The sequence below is a fragment of the Phyllobates terribilis genome, unplaced genomic scaffold (genome assembly GCF_046119375.1).
Source record: "Phyllobates terribilis strain yellow unplaced genomic scaffold, ASM4611937v1 Scaffold_331__1_contigs__length_2093441, whole genome shotgun sequence".
Taxonomy (NCBI): Eukaryota; Metazoa; Chordata; class Amphibia; order Anura; family Dendrobatidae; genus Phyllobates; species Phyllobates terribilis.
In genome coordinates, this window is record NW_027363091.1 from 904,697 (window position 1) to 913,395 (window position 8,699).

Below are 8,699 nucleotides of genomic sequence, written 5' to 3' on the forward strand. Positions count from 1 at the left end.
TATTAGTGTAATATGAGTAATAATACTAGTGATAATAGTAAGAAAGTAATAAAATAACAGTAGTAATAGTAGTAGGTAGAATAGCAGTGTGATCCAGGGTCCTAGGACTGATCGCCTTTTCTCGGGGTCAAGAAGGAATTTTTCCCCTGTGACACAAATTGGCTGAAGGTGTCCTGGGGTTTTTGCCTTCTTCTGGATCAACACTGTAGGTATAGGGCAGTATTAGTAGTGATAGGAAAGAAGAATAATACTGTAATAAGATAGCACAATGTAATAATAACCATATCAAATAGATTTATAAAAACAAATTAAAATAACTCCAGTAGTACAATAATTAGTGTAATATTATATAACTTGTAATAACATTAATAGGTTTGATCCAGGGTCCTAGGACTGATCGCCTTTTCCCGGGGTCAAGAAGGAATTTTTCCCCTGTGACACAAATTGGCTGAAGGTGTCCTGGGGTTTTTGCCTTCTTCTGGATCAACACTGTAGGTATAGGGCAGTATTAGTAGTGAAAGGAAAGAAGAATAATACTGTAATAAGATAGCACAATGTAATAATAACCATATCAAATAGATTTATAAAAACAAATTAAAATAACTCCAGTAGTACAATAATTAGTGTAATATTATATAACTTGTAATAACATTATTAGGTTTGATCCAGGGTCCTAGGACTGATCGCCTTTTCCCGGGGTCAAGAAGGAATTTTTCCCCTGTGACACAAATTGGCTGAAGGTGTCCTGGGGTTTTTGCCTTCTTCTGGATCAACAGCTTTAGGCATAGGGATTTTAGTAATACCATTATTAGAATCACAAGATTAATAAAAAAAAATTAGAATTACATTTTTTTAATTCGTTTTATAACAGTTACAATTAATTGCATTAATGCAATAATAATAAATAGTAAAAATGGTGGTAATAATAATAATACAAAAAACTAGTCCCAGTTAGTAAGTTAGTGTAATGTTAGTGTAGGGACCCATCTGAAGAGGTCGCCTTGACGTTGGCAGATGGGCTCGCACAATTTGCTCAAAATGTGCGCTAAGAACCTCATATTTCTATGTACAGGAGATCTAGCAGTAATACCACTCAGGAGATATCTGTGTACACACATTTTGTTATATACTTTTGTGCAGCACACAGGGCAGGTATACAGGTACAGGGCGAGAGTGTTACAGTGATATTATAACTCGGCCTTAAGGATAAAATGCTGATAACTACAGATCCTGGAAACACATTCGAAACTAGACCTTGTAAGTAACTGGTTCCCAGCTAGTGGTAAATATGTACAGGGCAGTCCGGTACCAAGACCTGCTCTATAGGACACATTATCATCAGGCAGGTCCTTACAAGATCTGCGGCAGAAGTGTGGCTGTGTAACACAGTCCTGCTCCTGCCTCAGCTGCCCACAGTGGAGCCAACCTTGATCCTGGCAGCTTAATCCATTGTATGACACAGTAGGGGGCTTCCACAGCATTTAGGCACTTTAGACAGGAGAGGGAGGCATGATCATGGTGCCAATGAGTTTCTATGGCAGCTGAGATCTAACAATGGACCCCATGACGGCCATTTTACTGCTCCTATTAGACCCCGGCTGAGGAAAGGTCTATGAGGACACCGGTCAGACTTATGTCACCTGCTCTGCACATATTAGAAATACCTAGGGCTGATTAGTTTGCCATTTGTAAATCTGATCCAGCAGCGCTGGGCTACCACTTACGTGATCAGGGCTATTGAGCTCCTAGATTGGGCAGAGGAGCTCAGTATTCAGCAGGAGCTGGCCGAGGAGAGCAGAGCAACTTGCATGGGGCTGCTGCACAAGAAGCAACTCACAAGGTGGAGATTTACCCGGAGACGCTGTGCTCGGGCTGTGATCTGCTGTGCAGGCTGCATAGTAGATGCCTTGAAGGACCCGAACTTCACCCCTAACAGGCACAGCAGAGCTCGGACGGCTGCAAGTGAACAGAGAGCGGCTGATTAGTAACTGCTGCGTCTCCTGCAGCTCAGATAAGAGCCGCACAGAGCGGGGGTTCAGTAATGATGAATATGGGAAGTGTCCGCCCCTCACATGCCCTAAATGCGGCCTCCAGAGGTAAAGTTTCCCCTGTAACCAGCGCCTCCTCCCACCTTCTCTGCTGGCATGCTCCATTACTTAAAGGGGATGTCTGTAGAAAACAAGTTATCACTTATCCACAGGCTCGGTGATCACTTACTGATCGTGGGGTCTGACCGCTGCGAGCCATCGTCTGATCGGGAAGGAGTGGAAAGTCAGGGATCAACTGCTGCTCCATTCATTCTCTATGGGGCTCCGGAAAAGCCGAGCTCAGCGCTTGAATGCCACATAGGGAATGAATGGAGCGGATCCTGGAGTAATAACATGCCCTCCTCTCCTCAGCTTTCTGTCTGTGTAAGTGGCTCAGCCCTTGTCTCCCCTTCTGCTCCGGCTTCTGTGCTGGTCCTTGTGAGGAAGAGGAAATCCTCTGCCCTTCTGCTCCGGCTTCTGTGCTGGTCCCTGTGAGGAAGAGGAAACCCTCTGCCCTTCTGCTCTCAGTCCTCTGTGACTTTTCACAATCGCTCAGTGCACCCATTATATGTAATAAGGATCATTCTTCATCCCTTGTCCAGCTTTCATCCCCCCCAGTCTGACCAGCGGACAAGATAATAAACATGTGAGTGGAAGGTTCACAATTATTAGATGTGTTGTGAAAAGTCTCCACAGCATTATCCGGAGAAAACTGCAGGGTGACCGCTTGTGAAACCAGCACAAAATCCAGCGGACAGCGCTTCCCTGCCCCCCGCCGGTCTCTGTATCCTGGCATTCAGCTATTCCATTTGGTGCTTATTCTGGAAGGAAAACAAAAATGTGATGTTCTTACACAGACGCCTGAAGACGCAGCTTTTCATCATCCATGTTGGGCTGTTGTATGACGTGTGGATTACTCTGCTTGCTGGATTCTTGCATTACCACAAACACTGCCTTTATTTTGTGATTTCTGTGCCGCTTCCCACTTCTATTGGCACTGTGATATATCAGCACGTGAGGGCTGCCACAATCATGTGTCAATAGGTTATTGCTGGAGCCTGTGATATAGAGACCATCCTGGACCAGGGAAGACTTGGTACAGAAGCACCTAGAGAGGGGGGTACAGGGGCTTCATTTCAATTTTAAACTTAGCTGGATTGTGTTTAGCTACAAGAATGGAAAGTAAAATAATAAAATCTTAATTTTTTTTTTCTATTTGGCAAAATCGTCCATCAGAGGTTTGGCCACTACCGAAAAGTTTTTGATGAACTTACAGTAGTAGCTGGCGAAACCCCAAAAACTTTGTAATGCCTTTAAGTCTTGAATATAATACCAATCCAGTACCGTCCGGACTTTGGCCAGATCCATGCAAAAACGGTGAATGATAAGAACTAACCCTGAATGGAGAACATACATTTCTCTGGTTTGACAAATAATTTATTATCTTTGAGTATCTGTAAGACCTGCCTGATATGTACCTGATGTGACTGGAGGTAAGTAAATTAATATGTCATCAAGATTGGTTTGTTGTGATCTACCTGCCAGATGACTAAAAATGTCACTAACAGTGTTGAAAGAAAGCGGGAGCATTAGTCAACCCAAATGCCATCACAAGCTTTTCATAGTGCCCCTCAGGAGTATTGAAGGCCATCTTCCACTCATCTCCTCAATGTGAATGAGATTATAAGCCCCCCTGAGGTCTAGTTTAATCAAATCGTAGGAGCCAAATTTTTTTCTAAAGAGGTCGGGGATGAGAGGGAGAGGATATGCATCCCAGACCGTGATCCGATTAAACTCGCGAAAATCAAGGCGGGGGCGCAACCCCCAGTCTTTTTTTTTGACAAATAAAAACCCCACTGCAACGGGAGATGAAGAACGTCGTATAGGGCCCAATGGTAGACTGACTGACCATTCTGTTCTGAACTGCCACCCTAAGATGGCTTCCCATTATATACCTACTGTATAAGTGCTCCCTCTAACGGCTTCCTCCACCCACACCCACTACTGGTTCCCCCTACCTTTGGGTTCCCCCCACTCCAGCCAGGGACAGGGCTCAGCAGCTGCACTCTGCATGTTGGATGCAGGTGTTTTGGGGGGTTCTGTGCAGCACTCCCATCTTACCTGAGTGAAGGGAGACACCACACCTCTGGGTGAGGTGCAGTACCACTGTGGTGACTGAACACTCAGGGGCGCCACATTCCCCCCCCCCGGTAAAACACAGCACGTCCGCGGGCTGGAACAGAGCAAAACCAGGCATAACTGACATGCAAAATTTTTAAGATGCATCAGCATATTTGACCATAAAACAACATTTCTTCCCTTTATGGGAGGCACATTTCTTTTAACGTTACTGGTTACATTATAAAACATCATAAGAGCATTGTCATATAAAACAATTTTCAAGACAGTTCCAGCACCAGGGTGCAACAGTAGCAGCATGAGGGACCCGTCCACAAACCCTCAACCCTGGGCATGGCTGCAGGGCATAGACGATCCAATCCTGGACCTCGTCTTCCGCCACGCCAAACGGGTTTTTGTTCTGAGGTATATTTGTAATTATAAAACCAATAGGATGCACTTTAAGAAGTGCTAAACTATGTACAATGTCAACGTCCGGCTTCTCACAGTCCTCAGCCTGTCAGTCTCTGTACCCTGACGGGTAACTGGGTAGCAAACATGAAGTCAACTGCACCCTTCCGGGCAACTTATGTACAGTCCAGTTAACTAAAACAGTTTAACAGTGGGGCCCCCCCCGGGGGAACCCCTGGTTTCTGCAGGCTGACCCAGCCTGGTCATCCCTGGTCATCAGCCTCAGGCTGCAGGGTGACCAGGGATGGAGCAGCGCCAGCCGCATTTGGGACAGGGACATCACTCCGACCTGCTCCCGCGACTGCGTCAGCTCGGCCTGACACCTCCCGGTCTTTACGCAGCTTCTCTCCACCGCCTCTCCTCTTTCGGGGGCGGTCCCATGGCACTTTGCTGTCGGTCACTCCCTGTGTCGGCCTCCCCGCTTTGACGGACACATCTATGCGGACAGTCACTGTTGCAAGGGGCAGGGCCTGCTTTTGGAGCCATTCTGGGACCCGGCCCACGACGGGAGGTTCCATTCTGTTGTTCTTTAGCACGCACATAATGGCGCCCGTTCTTCTGGGGCGGGCGCCACATTCAAGGCAGAAAACACTTCTTTAGGCGCACATTACCCGCAGATGGCAGGCTGGTCACGTATCCTGTTCGTGACGCCAAGTGGTGACTCGCTGCCCCCTGGGCCGCGGGGCACACGGCAGCCGGGCCGTATAGCTGCTTTGGGGAATATCACGGTGGCTGGCCCGGGGCGGTCAGTGCAAAAGGGATTATTTATAGGATTTGTCGTGAAGCCACCTGTGGTGTCTGGTGAGGATCACCAGCGCTGCAACAGTCCTCTGAGGCAGATGTTAGGGCAGCTAGAGATGGAACGGCTCCCCACAGGTGGAGCGGGCCTCAGGGCAGTGTAAATAGATGGAGGGTGCGCTGGGCGTTGTAGTGCAGGGAGGGAAATGGCACCAGTGAAGGAATAGACGGAGGCAACTCAGTGCAGTCGTCCAAGATTTTAATTCACAGTTCTTCAGGAAACACAAAAGTGCAAGTTACAGGTGAAGGCCTCCCATGTTGCGCCGTGTTCACCCTGGCAGGGGTTCAATCCTTCCTCAGGAAGTTTAGGAATGCTTGGCAGAACCCCACTTTCTCGTGTTCCTACTTTGACCGTCTTCACACTAGGTCCTTCTCCCTGCTGCCCTGCGCTGCCCACTCTCAATCCCGCTCGGGTATGCTGAAGTCCTTCCTGTACGTCGGATCCGGGACCAACCTGACCCCCTGGAGATTAGAATGGGGCAACCGATCCCTCTGTCTTCTGACAGATGCGGGGCGTATGGGTGCTGTCCTGCACGCGCCGTACCCCTGGGATCCCTTCTTAGAATGGAGCCTACTCCCTTCTCCCCTCCGGGGCCTCTATCCCGGGCCCTTCTTGTGGAGCAGAGCTCCTGCTGAGCCTCTGCTCCCAGACAGTCCTCACTGACCGTCTGTACTGTACTGACTGACCATTCTGTTCTGAACTGCCACCCTAAGATTGCTTCCCATTATATACCTACTGTGTGCTCCTTCTAACTGCTTCCTCCACCCACACCCACTACTGGTTCCCCCTACCTTTGGGTTTCCCCCACTCCAGCCAGGGACAGGGCTCAGCAGCTGCGCTCTGCATGTTGCCCTTCCAGCCGGTCTGAAGCAGTGTAATGTTGGATGCAGGTATTTTGGGGGGTTCTCTGCAGCACTCCCATCTTACCTGAGTGAAGGGAGACACCACACCTCTGGGTGAGGTGCAGTACCTCTGTGGCGACTAAACCCTCAGGGGCGCCACATGCCCACGATGCAGAAATGCTCCGGATTTTTCCTGAGTGTTTCTGCATCTCCCTGGCAGAAAAAACGCATGCAGATTTTACATGCGTTTTTCCTGCCAGGGACAAACGTAAGTGAAGCATTTTTCACATGCATGTCCGCATGCGGGTTGTCAACCGCTTTCCAAGCGATTTTAGCATCACTTGGAAAGTGCTTGACAACTTGGTCACACTATATAAATCCTTGCAACCGGCATGTATTTATATAGTGTGAACAAGTTAATAGTTGAAAAAAAGAATAAAAATGGTAAAAAAAAAAAATAGAATTAGACTTACCGGTAATTCTGTTTCTAAGACCCTCCACGACAGCACACCTGGAGGTAGCCTCCCCATCCTAATTAGGGACAGGAAAACAAGATGTTAAATAGCCCCTCCCTGCTACAATCCCCAGTGTTTTCAAAGGACCACACAGTATGAATGCTCTAAATATTTATTAACACTAAGGATTTTTCCAATCAAAGAAATGGAGGGAACTACCCATGCTGTTGTGGAGGGTCTTAGAAACCGAATTACTGGTAAGTCTAATTCTATTTTCTCCAATCCCCTCCATGACAGCACACCTGGAGTAATACCAAAGAATGAATTTTAGGGAGCGACAACAGCCTGAAGGACTTTCCTTCCAAATGCTAAGTCTCTATTAGATATTACATCTAGTCTATAATGTTTAGCAAAGGTATGGACAGACGACCATGTAGCTGCCCTGCAAATCTGCTCAATGGATGCACTAGCTTTTTCCGCCCAGGAGACCCACATAGCTCTAGTAGAAAGAGCTTTCAAGGATTTCAGAGGAGGCAAATCTTGAACTATGTATGTTTCACAAATTGCTTTCTTAATCCAATTTGCTAGCGTATTTTTGCAATTTTCTTTCCTTTATTGGGGCTTCCATATTGGACAAATAGGTTCTGATCCTTCCTCCAGGTTTCAGTCTGCCTCAAATAGCGGATTATAGTCCTTCTTACATCCAACGCGTGGAATTCTTCTTCCTTGCTATTTGATGGATTTTGACAGAATGACGGAAGAATTATTGGCTGAGACATATGAAAATTAGACGACACTTTAGGTAGAAAAGAAGGATCCAACTGGAGGATGATCCTGTCCTCCAAAATACGACAATAAGTCTCTCTGATAGACAGGGCTTGGATTTCACTCACTCTTCTGGCTGTAGTCAGAGCTATAAGCAATGCCGCTTTCCAAGACAATTTGTCTATGTGTGCCTCGGCTATTGGCTCGAAAGGATGCATAGTTAGGCCTCTAAAAACTACGTTGAGATCCCAAGGTGGAACTATTTTAGCTCTTGTTGGATTAATCCAAGAAGCAGCTATCATGAACCTCTTAATCCATCTGTTTTGGGCCAAATCAGCATCAAAATAGGAACTTAAAGGCGAGACTTGGACCTTCAGCGTGCTTGGTCTTAATCCTTTAGACAGACCGTTCTGTAGGAAATCCAAGATTCTGGCCACGTCAGGCCGAAAGGGATCTAATGGACGAGGCTCATACCATAGCTTGAAAGCTTTCTAGATTTTTCCATAGATGGAAATTGTGACTGGTTTTCTGCTTTTCTGCAGTGTATGTGACTCGCCCCCAGGGGTGTCGCGGGGCACCCGGCAGCCGGGCCTAAGACTGCCTGCGGGGATTATCGCGGTGGCTGGCCCAGGGCAGTCAGTGCCAAAAGGAATTATTTGTAGGGAATTTGTTGTGACGCCACTTGTGGTGTCTGGTAAGGATCACCAACGCTGCAACAGTCCTCTGAGGCAGATGTCAGGACAGCTTGAGATGGAACGGCTCCCCACAGGTGGAGCAGGCCTCAGGGCAGTATAAATGATGCAGGTTGCGCTGAGCATTGTGGTGCAGGGAAAGCGATGGCACAGCAGGAGTAACGGACAGAGACAGGGGATTTGCTTCATTTCCTTTACTGGTACAGCTGTTAGGTACGGTCCAGGGTACTCCAGATGAAGGGCGCACTTTTGGACTTCTCCCCAGGGAGCAGGTATAGGGCCTCCTGATCCGTGTCTGTCCCTATGTATGCTCCTGGCCAGCCTGCAACTGGGCCTAGCTTATGTGTCCTGCTTTTACTTCACCAGATGCTCAGAAATAGGACCTCTGGTTGGTAACCACTTTCCCTGGACGTCGGGGCCTTCGTGGTTCCTGATCTTGTGTGTGTCTAGCCTTCAGGTTTGTCAGGGACTTGTAGTCCTCCTGGGATTCCGGTTATCCCCACTGGGTGTAAAGGGTCCCTGTAGGCGCG